This window comes from Pristiophorus japonicus, chromosome 26 (genome assembly GCF_044704955.1).
Source record: "Pristiophorus japonicus isolate sPriJap1 chromosome 26, sPriJap1.hap1, whole genome shotgun sequence".
Classification (NCBI taxonomy): domain Eukaryota; kingdom Metazoa; phylum Chordata; class Chondrichthyes; family Pristiophoridae; genus Pristiophorus; species Pristiophorus japonicus.
The window spans coordinates 17892-31422 of NC_092002.1; the positions used below are offsets into that span (position 1 = coordinate 17892).

At 53.0% G+C, this 13531-nt stretch overlaps 1 long non-coding RNA gene across 2 annotated transcripts in view; it reads right to left on the reverse strand.

The window, feature by feature from the left end:
- Positions 1 to 13531, reverse strand: part of LOC139239050 (uncharacterized) — an 87059-nt gene that overhangs the window by 9116 nt on the left and 64412 nt on the right. Inside the window, exons 4-5 of one of the 2 annotated variants that reach the window (XR_011588596.1) lie at positions 3833 to 3882; positions 3444 to 3599 (exon numbers count right to left, since the gene is read on the reverse strand). This is a non-coding gene — a long non-coding RNA (uncharacterized lncRNA). Of the gene's footprint in view, positions 1 to 3443; positions 3600 to 3832; positions 3883 to 13531 lie in introns of those variants that run through there. The other variant, XR_011588597.1, reaches the window with a different exon arrangement.

Here is a 13531-nt window from a genome sequence, read left to right on the forward strand (position 1 = left end):
AACTCCTCTCTCGCAACCCCCCTCCGCCCTCGCTCCCCCCTACTCTCTCTCTCTCCCGCTCTCTCTCTCGCTTTCTCTCTCCCCTGCTGTCTCTCTCTCTCTCTCTCTCTCTCTCCCGTGCTCGCTCTTTCTCTCTCTCTCTCTCCCTCGCTCACTCCTGCAGTCTCTCTCTCCCACCCGCTCGCTCTCTCCCTCTCTCTCTGTCTCTGTCTCTACCCGCTCCTCCCTCTCTCTCTCCCCCCGCATGAGTCTCTCACTCTCTCCCCCTCCCGCTCTCTCTCTGGCTCTCTCCACTCATCTCTCTCTGGCTGTCTCGCTCGCCCCCTCCTCCTCACTCTCGCTCCCCGCCTCCTGTCTCTCTTGCTCCCCCATCTCTCTCTCGCTACCCCTCATCTCACCATCGCTCCTCCATCTCTTGCTCCCCATCTCCCTCCTCTCTCTCTCTCTCACTCCCCCCTTCTCTCTCGCTCTCCCCATCATCTCTCTCGCTCCCCCCTCCTACCTCGCTCTCCCGTCCTCTATCACTCCCCCTCCTCTCTCGCTCCTTGGTGCCAGTTAGAAACATAGAAATATAGAAAATAGGTGCAGGAGCGGGCCATTCGTCCCTTCAAACCTGCACCGCCATTCAATAAGATCATGGCTGATCATTCCCTCAGTGCCCCACCCCAGCCTTCTCTCCATACCCCCTGATCCCTTTAGCCGTAAGGGCCACATCTAACTCCCTTTTGAATATGTCAAATGAACTGGACCCAACAACTTTCTGTGGCAGAGAATTCCACAGGTTCACAATTCTCTGAGTGAAGAAGTTTCTCCTCATCTCGGTCCTAAATGGCTTACACCTTATCCTTAGACTGTGTCCCCTGGTTCTGGACTTCCCCAACATCGGGAACATTCTTCCTGTATCTAACCTGTCCAGTCCCGTCAAAATTGTATATGTTTCTATGAGATCCCCTCGTATTCTTCTAAATTCCAGTGAATTTCAGCCTAGCCGATCCAGTCTTTCCTCATATGTCAGTCCAGCCATCCCTGGAATCAGTCTGGTGAACCTTCGCTGCACTCCCTCAATAGCAAGAACGTCCTTCCTCAGATTAGGAGACCAAAACTGTGCACAATATTCCAGATGAGGCCTCACCAAGGCCCTGTACAACTGTAGTAACACCTCCCTGCTCCTATACTCAAATTCCCTCGCTATGAAGGCCAACATGCCATTTGCCTTCTTCACCGCCTGCTGTACCTGCATGGTATCCTTCAATGATTGATGTACCATGACACCCAGGTCTCGTTGCATCTCCCCTTTTACTAATCTGTCACCATACAGATAATAATCTGCCTTCATGTTTTTGCCACCAAAGTGGATAACCTCACATCTACCATGCATTTGCCCACTCACCTAACCTGTCCAAGTCCCCCTGCAGCCTCTTAGCATCCTCCTCACAGCTCACACTGCCACCCAGCTTAGTGTCATGTGCAAACTTGGAGATATTACATTCAATTCCTTCGTCTAAAACATTAATGTATATTGTAAATAGCTGGGGTCCCAGCACTGAACCCTGCGTCACTGCCTGCCATTCTGAAAAGGACCTGTTTATTCCCACTCTTTGCTTCCTGTCTGTCAACCAGTTCTCTATCCACGTCAATACATTACCCCCAATACCATGTGCTTTGATTTTGCACACTAATCTCCTGTGTAGGACCTTGTCAATAGCCTTTTGAAAGTCCAAATACACCACATCCACTGGTTCTCCCTTGTCCACTCTACGAGTTACATCCTCAAAAAATTCTCGAAGATTTGTCAAGCATGATTTCCCTTTTATAAATCCATGCTGACTTGGACCGATCCCATCACTGCTTTCCAAATGCGCTGCTATTGCATCTTTAAGAATTGACTCCAACATTTTCCCCACCACCGATGTCAGGCTAACTGGTCTATAATTACCCGTTTTCTCTCTCCCTCCTTTTTTAAAAAGTGGGGTTACTTTAGCTACCCTCCAGTCCATAGGAAGTGATCCAGAGTCCATGGAATGTTGGAAAATGATCACCAATGCATTCATTATTTCGAGGACCACTTCCTTTAGTACTCTGGGATGCAGATTATCAGGCCCTGGGGATTTATCAGCCTTCAGTCCCTTCAATTTTCCTAACACCATTTCCTGACTAATAAAGATTTCACTCAGTTCCCCCTTTTTGTTAGACCCTCGGTCCCCTAGTATTATCGGGAGGTTATTTGTGTCTTCCTTAGTGAAGGCAGAAGCAAAGTATTTGTTCAATTAGTCTGCCATTTCTTTATTCTCCATTATAAATTCACCTGATTCTGACTGCAATGTACCTACATTAGTCTTCACTGATCTTTTTCTCTTCACATATCTATAGAAGCTTTTGCAGTCAGTTTTTATGCTCCCTGCAAGCTTACTCTCATACTCTATTTTCCCCTTCCTAATTAAACCCTTAGTCCTCCTCTGCTGAATTCTGAATGTCTCCCAGTGCTCAGGTTTGCTTGCTGCACGGCAGGGCAGCCGAGTTTTGGATCACCTCTAGTTTACGTGGGGTAAAATGTGGGAAGCCAGCCAGGAGTGCTTTGGAGCAGTCAGGTCTAGATTTAACAAAGGCATGGATGAGGGTTTCAGCAGCAGATAAGCTGAGGCAGGGGCGGAGGTGGGCGATGTTACGGAGGTGGAAATGGGGCTTTTAGTTATTCCGCGGGTATGTGGTCGAAAGCTCATTTCAGGGTCAAAAATGACCAAAGTTGCGAAGAGTCTGGTTCAGCCTCAGACAGATGCTCGGGAGAAGGGTGAAGTCAGTGGCAAGGGAGTTTGTGGCGGGGACAGAAGACAATGGCTTTGGTCCTCCCAATATATAATTGGAGAAAATTTCTGCTCATCCAGTACTGGATATCAGACAAGCAGTCTGACAATCAATAATGCAAATATTAAATATCTAAAACAAAGGCATAATAAATAATATCAATAATGCAAATATTAATGCTATATTACAAATGCTGAATGTTTACATCTGTTCAGTAATTAAGAATACATGTATAATATTGTGTAATTATGTACAGCATGGAATTACGATGAATTTGCAGCACAGAAAGAGAACATTTTACCGAACTGGTCCTAACGCTGTTTATGTTCCCCACGAGCCTCCTCCCATCCGTCTACATCGAACCCTATCAACATCTCCTTCTATTCCTTTCCCTATGTGTGTTCATGGAGCTCAGCCATGAATAATCTCTGCCTCTCGCCTCAGCCTCTCTGTGTGGTGGCGAGCTCCACATTCTCACCCCTCTCTGGGTAAAGAAGTTTCTCCCAAATTCCCCACTGGATTTATCAGTGATCATCTTATATTGGTGGCTCCCGAGATCTCATCTCGCCCCTAAGTGGAAACATCTCCTATACGTTTACCGCCATCACTTTAAAGACCTGTATCATGTTCCCCCCCTTCAGCCTTTTCCTTACCAGAGAAAAGAGCCCCCACCAGTTCAGTCTTTGCTGAGAGTTATAACATCTCAGTTCTGGTATCATCTTGGCAATCCTTCATCGCACCCTCTCCAGTGCCTCGACATCCTTTTTGTGTAATATGGAGACCAAATCATGGAATACCTATCACAAATCCAAAGGTTTTCAATCTGATCAGTAATTAAAAGCATAAATAATAAGTGTAAGAATTTCACTTTAAACTCCATGTTTGAACCTTCCCACTCAAATTTCCGCCCCTGCCACAGCCCTGAAACTGCCCTGATGCAAGTCACAAACCAGAAGTGCCTTGGGAAGTTTTTCTACATAAAGACATTAAATAAGCATAGTGCAGTTTGTTTATAATGAAAATGACTTACTCAGGTAACCTAGAATCTGCAGCAGAGTCCTCATCGTACTGGGGGATATTCTGGAAGTGAACACAAGGAATTATTATTAGAGAGAATTGGGAGATCAGAGGGAACTTTAAATAGGGAGTTGGACAGGTGGGGATATCAATTTATAATCGGGGAACTACACCTCTCTCCCTCACAGGGACACCGACAGACTTTCGACATAAACTCCATATTCCGCCCCACCACAGCCCTCAAACTGCCCGAATGCATTGCCCGCCACGTCTCGGCGACCAGCACTCGCCTCTCAGTCAGTAGGTGCTGGGTTCAAGCCCAACTCCAGGGACTCGAGAAATAAATCCAGGCTCACACTCCCAGTGCAGAGGTGAGCTCTCGCTCTCTCCCTCACTGGGACCCTACAGACAGAGATGAGCTCTCCCTCCCTCCCTCACTGGGACCCTACAGACAGCGGTGAGCTCTCCCTCTCTCCCTCACTGGGTCCTTACAGACAGAGGTGAGACCTCCTTCGCTCCCTCACTGGGACCCTACAGACAGAGGTGAGCTCTATCTCTCTCCCGCACTGGGACCCTTCAGACAGAGGTGAGCTCCACCTCCCTCCCTCACTGGGACCCTACAGACAGAAGTGAGCTCTATCTCTCTCCCTCACTGGGACCCTTCAGACAGAGGTGAGCTCTCCCTCCCTCCATCACTGGGACCCTACAGACAGAGGTGAGCTCTCCCTCTCTCCCTCACTGGGACCCTACAGACAGAGGTGAGCTCTATCTCTCTCCCTCACTGGGACCCTACACACAGAGGTGAGCTCTCCGTCTCTCCCTCACTGGTTTCTACAGACAGAGCTAAGCTCTCCCTCACTGGGACCCGACAGACAGAGGTGAGCTCTCCCTCTCTCCCTCACTGGGATCCTACAGACAGAGGAGAGCTCTATCTCTCTCCCTCACTGGGTCCCTACAGACAGAGGTGAGCTCTCCCTCACTGGGACCCTACAGACAGAGGTGAGCTCTCCCTCACTGGGACCATACAGGCAGAGGTGAGCTCTCCTTCTCTCCCTCACTGGGTCCCTACAGACAGAGGTGAGCTCTCCCTCTCTCCCTCACTGGGACCCTACAGACAGAGGTGAGCTCTATCTCACTCCCTCACTGGGATCCTACAGACAGAGGTGAGCTCTCCCTCACTCGGTCCCTACAGACACAGGTGAGCTCTAACTCACTCCCTCACTGGGACCCTACAGACAGAGGTGAGCTCTATCTCTCTCCCTCACTGGGTCCCGACAGACAGAGGTGAGCTCTCCCTCTCTCCCTCACTGGGACCCTACAGACAGAGGTGAGCTCTATCTCTCTCCCTCACTGGGACCCTGCAGACGGTGGTGGGCTCTATCTCTCTCCCTCACTTCAGGAAGGATATACTAGCTTTGGAGGGGGTACAGATACGATTCACTGGGCTGATTCCGGAGATGAGAGGGTTACCTTATGATGCTAGATTGAGTAGAATGGGTCTTTACTCGTTGGAGTTCAGAAGGATGAGGGGTGATCTTTTTGAACCATTGAAAATAATGAAAGGGATAGACAAGATAGAGACAGAGAGGTTGTTTCCACTAGTCGGGGAAACTAGAACTAGAGGGCACAGCCTCAAAATATGGGGGAGCCAATTTAAAACCGAGTTGATAAGGATTTGCTTCTCACAGAGCGTTGTGAATCTGTGGAATTCTCTGCCCAAGAAGCAGTTGAGGCTAGCTAATTGAATGTATTCAAATAACAGATAGAGAGATTTTTAACCAATGAGGGAATTAAGGGTTATGGGGAGCGGGCAGGTAAGTGGATCTGAGTCCACGGCCAGATCAGCCGTGATCTTGCTGAATGGCGGAGCAGGCTCGAGGGGCTAGATGGCCTACTCCTGTTCCGAATTCTTATGTTCTTATGTTCTTATGGGTCCCTACAGACAGGGGTGAGCTCTCCCTCTCTCCCTCACTGGGACCCTACAAACAGAGGTGAGCTCTCCCTCTCTCCCTCACTGTGACCCTACAGACAGAGGTGAGCTCTATCTCTCTCCCTCCCTGGGACATACAGACAGAGGTGAGCTCTCCCTCTCTCCCTCACTGTGACCCTACAGACAGAGGTGAGCGCTATCTCTCTCCCTCACTGGGACCCTACAGACAGAGGTGAGCGCTATCTCTCTCCCTCACTGGGACCCTACAGACAGAGGTGAGCTCTCCCTCTCTCCCTCACTGGGACCCGACAGACAGAGGTGAGCTCTATCTCTCTCCCTCACTGGGTCCCTACAGACAGAGGTGAGCGCTATCTTGCTCCCTCACTGGGACCCTATAGACAGAGATGAGCTCTCCCTCTCTCCCTCACTGGGTCCCTACAGACAGAGGTGAGCTCTCCCTCTGTTCCTTACTGGGACTCTACAGACAGAGGTGAGCTCTACCTCTCTCCCTCACTGGGACCCTACAGACAGAGGTGAGCTCTATCTCTCTCCCTCACTGGGACCCTTCAGACAGAGGTGAGCTCCCCCTCCCTCCCTCACTGGGACCCTACAGACAGACGTGAGCTCTATCTCTCTCCCTCACTGGGACCCTTCAGACAGAGGTGAGCTCTCCCTCCCTCCCTCACTTGGACCCTACAGACAGAGGTGAGCTCTCCCTCACTCCCTCACTGGGACCCTACAGACAGAGGTGAGCTCTATCTCTCTCCCTCACTGGGACCCTACACACAGAGGTGAGCTCTCCGTCTCTCCCTCACTGGTTTCTACAGACAGAGGTGAGCTCTCCCTCACTGGGACACGACAGACAGAGGTGAGCTCTCCCTCTCTCCCTCACTGGGACCCGACAGACAGAGGTGTGCTCTCCCTCTCTCCCTCACTGGGTCTCTACAGACAGAGGTGAGCTCTATCTCTCTCCCTCACTGGGTCCCTACAGACAGAGGTGTGCTCTCCCTCTCTCCCTCACTGGGTCTCTACAGACAGAGCTAAGCTCTCCCTCACTGGGACCCGACAGACAGAGGTGAGCTCTCCCTGTCTCCCTCACTGGGACCCTACAGACAGAGGTGAGCTCTATCTCTCTCCCTCACTGGGTCCCTACAGACAGAGGTGAGCTCTACCTCACTGGGACCCTACAGACAGAGGTGAGCTCTCCCTCACTGGGTCCCTACAGGCAGAGGTGAGCGCTATCTCTCTCCCTCACTGGGACCCTACAGACAGAGGTGAGCTCTCCCTCTCTCCCTCACTGGGACCCGACAGACAGAGGTGAGCTCTATCTCTCTCCCTCACTGGGTCCCTACAGACAGAGGTGAGCTCTCACTCTGTCCCTTACCGGGACCCTGCAGACAGAGGTGAGCTCTATCTCTCTCCCTCACTGGGACCCTACAGACAGAGGTGAGCGCTATCTTGCTCCCTCACTGGGACCCTATAGACAGAGATGAGCTCTCCCTCTCTCCCTCACTGGGTCCCTACAGACAGAGGTGAGCTCTCCCTCTGTCCCTTACTGGGACTCGACAGACAGAGGTGAGCTCTCCCTCTCTCCCTCATTGGGACCCTACAGACATAGGTGAGCTCTCCCTCCCTCCCCGACTGGAACCCTACAGACAGAGGTGAGCTCTACCTCTCTCCCTCACTGGGACCCTACAGACATAGGTGAGCTCTCCCTCCCTCCCCGACTGGAACCCTACAGACAGAGGTGAGCTCTACCTCTCTCCCTCACTGGGAGCCTAACGACAGAGCTGAGCTCTCACTCTGTCCCTCACTGGGACCCTACAGACAGAGGTGAGCTCTATCTCTCTCCCTCACTGGGACCCTACAGACAGAGGTGAGCTCTCCCTCTCTCCCTCACTGGGACCCTACAGACAGAGGTGAGCTCTACCTCTCTCCCTCACTGGGACCCTACAGACAGAGGTGAGCTCTATCTCTCTCCCTCACTGGGACCCTACACACAGAGGTGAGCTCTCCGTCTCTCCCTCACTGGTTTCTACAGACAGAGGTGAGCTCTCCCTCACTGGGACACGACAGACAGAGGTGAGCTCTCCCGCTCTCCCTCACTGGGACCCGACAGACAGAGGTGTGCTCTCCCTCTCTCCCTCACTGGGTCTCTACAGACAGAGGTGAGCTCTATCTCTCTCCCTCACTGGGTCCCTACAGACAGAGGTGTGCTCTCCCTCTCTCCCTCACTGGGTCTCTACAGACAGAGCTGAGCTCTCCCTCACTGGGACCCGACAGACAGAGGTGAGCTCTCCCTCTCTCCCTCACTGGGACCCTACAGACAGAGGTGAGCTCTATCTCTCTCCCTCACTGGGTCCCTACAGACAGAGGTGAGCTCTCCCTCACTGGGACCCTACAGGCAGAGGTGAGCTCTCCTTCTCTCCCTCACTGGGACCCGACAGACAGAGGTGAGCTCTATCTCACTCCCTCACTGGGATCCTACAGACAGAGGAGAGCTCTCCCTCACTCGGTCCCTACAGACACAGGTGAGCTCTAACTCACTCCCTCACTGGGACCCTACAGACAGAGGTGAGCTCTATCTCTCTCCCTCACTGGGTCCCTACAGACAGAGGTGAGTTCTCCATCTCTCCCTCACTGGGACCCTACAGACAGAGGTGAGCTCTATCTCTCTCCCTCACTGGGACCCTACAGACAGAGGTGAGCTCTATCTCTCCCTCACTGGGACCGACAGACAGAGGTGATCTCTATCTCTCTCCCTCACTGGGATCCTACAGATGTGAGCTCTCCCTCTCTCCCTCACTGGGTCACTGCAGACAGAGGTGAGCTCTCCCTCTCTCCCTCATTGGGACCCTACAGACAGAGGTGAGCTCTCCCTCTCTCCCTCACTGGGACCCTGCAGACGGTGGTGGGCTCTATCTCTCTCCCTCACTTCAGGAAGGATATACTAGCTTTGGAGGGGGTACAGATACGATTCACTGGGCTGATTCCGGAGATGAGAGGGTTACCTTATGATGCTAGATTGAGTAGAATGGGTCTTTACTCGTTGGAGTTCAGAAGGATGAGGGGTGATCTTTTTGAACCATTGAAAATAATGAAAGGGATAGACAAGATAGAGACAGAGAGGTTGTTTCCACTAGTCGGGGAAACTAGAACTAGGGGACACAGCCTCAAAATATGGGGGAGCCAATTTAAAACCGAGTTGATAAGGATTTGCTTCTCACAGAGCGTTGTGAATCTGTGGAATTCTCTGCCCAAGGAAGCAGTTGAGGCTAGCTAATTGAATGTATTCAAATCACAGATAGAGAGATTTTTAACCAATGAGGGAATTAAGGGTTATGGGGAGCGGGCAGGTAAGTGGATCTGAGTCCACGGCCAGATCAGCCGTGATCTTGCTGAATGGCGGAGCAGGCTCGAGGGCTAGATGGCCTACTCCTGTTACGAATTCTTATGTTCTTATGTTCTTATGGGTCCCTACAGACAGCGGTGAGCTCTCCCTCTCTCCCTCACTGGGACCCTACAAACAGAGGTGAGCTCTCCCTCTCTCCCTCACTGTGACCCTACAGACAGAGGTGAGCTCTATCTCTCTCCCTCCCTGGGACATACAGACAGAGGTGAGCTCTCCCTCTCTCCCTCACTGTGACCCTACAGACAGAGGTGAGCGCTATCTCTCTCCCTCACTGGGACCCTACAGACAGAGGTGAGCTCTCCCTCTCTCCCTCACTGGGACCCGACAGACAGAGGTGAGCTCTATCTCTCTCCCTCACTGGGTCCCTATAGACAGAGGTGAGCGCTATCTTGCTCCCTCACTGGGACCCTATAGACAGAGATGAGCTCTCCCTCTCTCCCTCACTGGGTCCCTACAGACAGAGGTGAGCTCTCCCTCTGTCCCTTACTGGGACTCTACAGACAGAGGTGAGCTCTCCCTCTCTCCCTCATTGGGACCCTACAGACATAGGTGAGCTCTCCCTCCCTCCCCGACTGGGACCCTACAGACAGAGGTGAGCTCTCCCTCTCTCCCTCACTGGGACCCGACAGACAGAGGTGAGCTCTCCCTCTCTCCCTCACTGGGACCCAACAGACAGAGGTGAGCTCTCCCTCTCTCCCTCACTGGGTTCCTACAGACAGAGGTGAGCACTATCTCTCTCCCTCACTGGGACCCTACAGACAGAGGTGAGCTCTCCCTCTCTCCCTCACTGGGACCCTACAGACAGAGGTGAGCTCTACCTCTCTCCCTCACTGGGTCCCTACAGACAGAGGTGAGGTCTCACTCTGTCCCTTACTGGGACCCTACAGACAGAGGTGAGCTCTCCCTCTCTCCCTCACTGGGACCCAACAGACAGAGGTGAGCTCTATCTCTCCCTCACTGGGACCCTACAGACAGAGGTGAGCTCTCCCTCTCTCCCTCACTGGGACCCGACAGACAGAGGTGAGCTCTATCTCTCTCCCTCACTGGGAAGCTTAAGACAGAGGTGAGCTCTCCCTCTTTCCCTCACTGGGATCCTACAGACAGAAATGAGCTCTATCTCTCTCACTCACTGGGACCCTACAAACAGAAATGAGCTCTATCTCTCTCCCTCACTGGGACCCTACAGACAGAGGTGAGCTCTATCTCTCTCCCTCACTGGGACCCTACAGACAGAGGTGAGCGCTATCTTGCTCCCTCACTGGGACCCGATAGACAGAGATGAGCTCTCCCTCTCTCTCTCTCTCCCTCACTGGGTCCCTACAGACAGAGGTGAGCTCTCCCTCTGTCCCTTACTGGGACTCTACAGACAGAGGTGAGCTCTCCCTCTCTCCCTCATTGGGACCCTACAGACATAGGTGAGCTCTCCCTCCCTCCCCGACTGGGACCCTACAGACAGAGGTGAGCTCTCCCTCTCTCCCTCACTGGGACCCGACAGACAGAGGTGAGCTCTCCCTCTCTCCCTCACTGGGACCCAACAGACAGAGGTGAGCTCTCCCTCTCTCCCTCACTGGGTTCCTACAGACAGAGGTGAGCTCTATCTCTCTCCCTCACTGGGACCCTACAGACAGAGGTGAGCTCTCCCTCTCTTCCTCACTGGGACCCTACAGACAGAGGTGAGCTCTACCTCTCTCCCTCACTGGGACCCTACAGACAGAGGTGAGCTCTACCTCTCTCCCTCACTGGGTCCCTACAGACAGAGGTGAGCTCTCACTCTGTCCCTTACTGGGACCCTACAGACAGAGGTGAGCTCTCCCTCTCTCCCTCACTGGGACCCAACAGACAGAGGTGAGCTCTATCTCTCCCTCACTGGGACCCTAAAGACAGAGGTGAGCTCTCCCTCTCTCCCTCACTGGGACCCGACAGACAGAGGTGAGCTCTATCTCTCTCCCTCACTGGGAAGCTTAAGACAGAGGTGAGCTCTCCCTCTTTCCCTCACTGGGACCCTACAGACAGAAATTAGCTCTATCTCTTTCACTCACTGGGACCCTACAGACAGAAATGAGCTCTATCTCTCTCCCTCACTGGGACCCTACAGACAGAGGTGAGCTCTCCCTCTATCCCTCACTGGGACCCTACAGACAGAGGTGAGCTCTATCTCTCTCCCTCACTGAGACCCTACAGACAGGTGAGCTCTCCCTCTCTCCCTCACTGGGACCCTACAGACAGAGGTGAGCTCTATCTCTCTCCCTCACTGAGACCCTACAGACAGAGGTGAGCTCTATCTCTCTCCCTCACTGGGACCCAACAGACAGAGGTGAGCTCTCCCTCTATCCCTCACTGGGACCCTACAGACAGAGGTGAGCTCTATCTCTCTCCCTCACTGGGACCCTACAGACAGAGGTGAGCTCTCCCTCTCTCCCTCACTTCAGGAAGGATATACTAGCTTTGGAGGGGGTACAGATACGATACACTGGGCTGATTCCGGAGATGAGAGGGTTACCTTATGATGCTAGATTGAGTACACTGGGTCTTTACTCATTGGAGTTCAGAAGGATGAGGGGTGATCTTATAGAAACATTTAAAAGAATGAAAGGGATAGACAAGATAGGAACAGAGAGGTTGTTTCCACTAGTCGGGGAAACTAGAACTAGGGGGCACAGCCTCAAAATATGGGGGAGCCAATTTAAAACCGAGTTGATAAGGATTTGCTTCTCACAGAGCGTTGCGAATCTGTGTAATTCTCTGCCCAAGGAAGCAGCTGAGGCTAGCTCATTGAATGTATTCAAATCACAGATAGAGGATTTTTAACCAATGAGGGAATTAAGGGTTATGGGGAGCGGGGAGGTTAGTGGAGCTGAGTCCACGGCCAGATCAGCCGTGATCTTGCTGAATGGCGGAGCAGGCTCGAGGGGCTAGATGGCCTACTCCTGTTCCTAATTCTTATGTTCTTATGTTCTTATGGGACCCTACAGACAGAGGTGAGCTCTCCCTCCCTCCCTCACTGGGATCCTACAGACAGAGGTGAGCTCGCCCTCTCTCCCTCACTGGGACCCTACAGACAGAGGTGAGCGCTATCTCTCTCCCTCACTGGGACCCTACAGAGAGAGGTGAGCTGTCCCTCTCTCCCTCACTGGGTCCCTACAGACAGAGGTCAGCTCTCCCTCTCTCCCTCACTGGGACCCGACAGACAGAGGTGAGCTCTATCTCTCTCCCTCACTGGGTCCCTACAGACAGAGGTGAGCGCTATCTTGCTCCCTCACTGGGACACTATAGACAGAGATGAGCTCTCCCTCTCTCCCTCACTGGGTCCCTACAGACAGAGGTGAGCTCTCCCTCTGTCCCTTACTGGGACTCTACAGACAGAGGTGAGCTCTCCCTCTCTCCCTCATTGGGACCCTACAGACATAGGTGAGCTCTCCCTCCCTCCCCGACAGGGGACCCTACAGACAGAGATGAGCTCTACCTCTCTCCCTCACTGGGACCCGACAGACAGAGGTGAGCTCTCCCTCTCTCCCTCACTGGGACCCAACAGACAGAGGTGAGCTCTCCCTCTCACCCTCACTGGGTCCCTACAGACAGAGGTGAGCGCTATCTCTCTCCCTCACTGGGACCCTACAGACAGAGGTGAGCTCTCCCTCTCTCCCTCACTGGGACCCTACAGACAGAGGTGAGCTCTACCTCTCTCCCTCACTGGGACCCTACAGACAGAGGTGAGCTCTACCTCTCTCCCTCACTGGGTCCCTACAGACAGAGGTGAGCTCTCACTCTGTCCCTTACTGGGACCCTACAGACAGAGGTGAGCTCTCCCTCTCTCCCTCACTGGGACCCAACAGACAGAGGTGAGCTCTATCTCTCCCTCACTGGGACCCTACAGACAGAGGTGAGCTCTCCCTCTCTCCCTCACTGGGACCCGACAGACAGAGGTGAGCTCTATCTCTCTCCCTCACTGGGAAGCTTAAGACAGAGGTGAGCTCTCCCTCTTTCCCTCACTGGGACCCTACAGACAGAGGTGAGCTCTATCTCTCTCCCTCACTGGGACCCTACAGACAGAGGTGAGCGCTATCTTGCTCCCTCACTGGGACCCTATAGACAGAGATGAGCTCTCCCTCTCTCCCTCTCTCCCTCACTGGGTCCCTACAGACAGAGGTGAGCTCTTCCTCTGTCCCTTACTGGGACTCTACAGACAGAGGTGAGCTCTCCCTCTCTCCCTCATTGGGACCCTACAGACATAGGTGAGCTCTCCCTCCCTCCCCGACTGGGACCCTACAGACAGAGGTGAGCTCTCCCTCTCTCCCTCACTGGGACCCGACAGACAGAGGTGAGCTCTCCCTCTCTCCCTCACTGGGACCCAACAGACAGAGGTGAGCTCT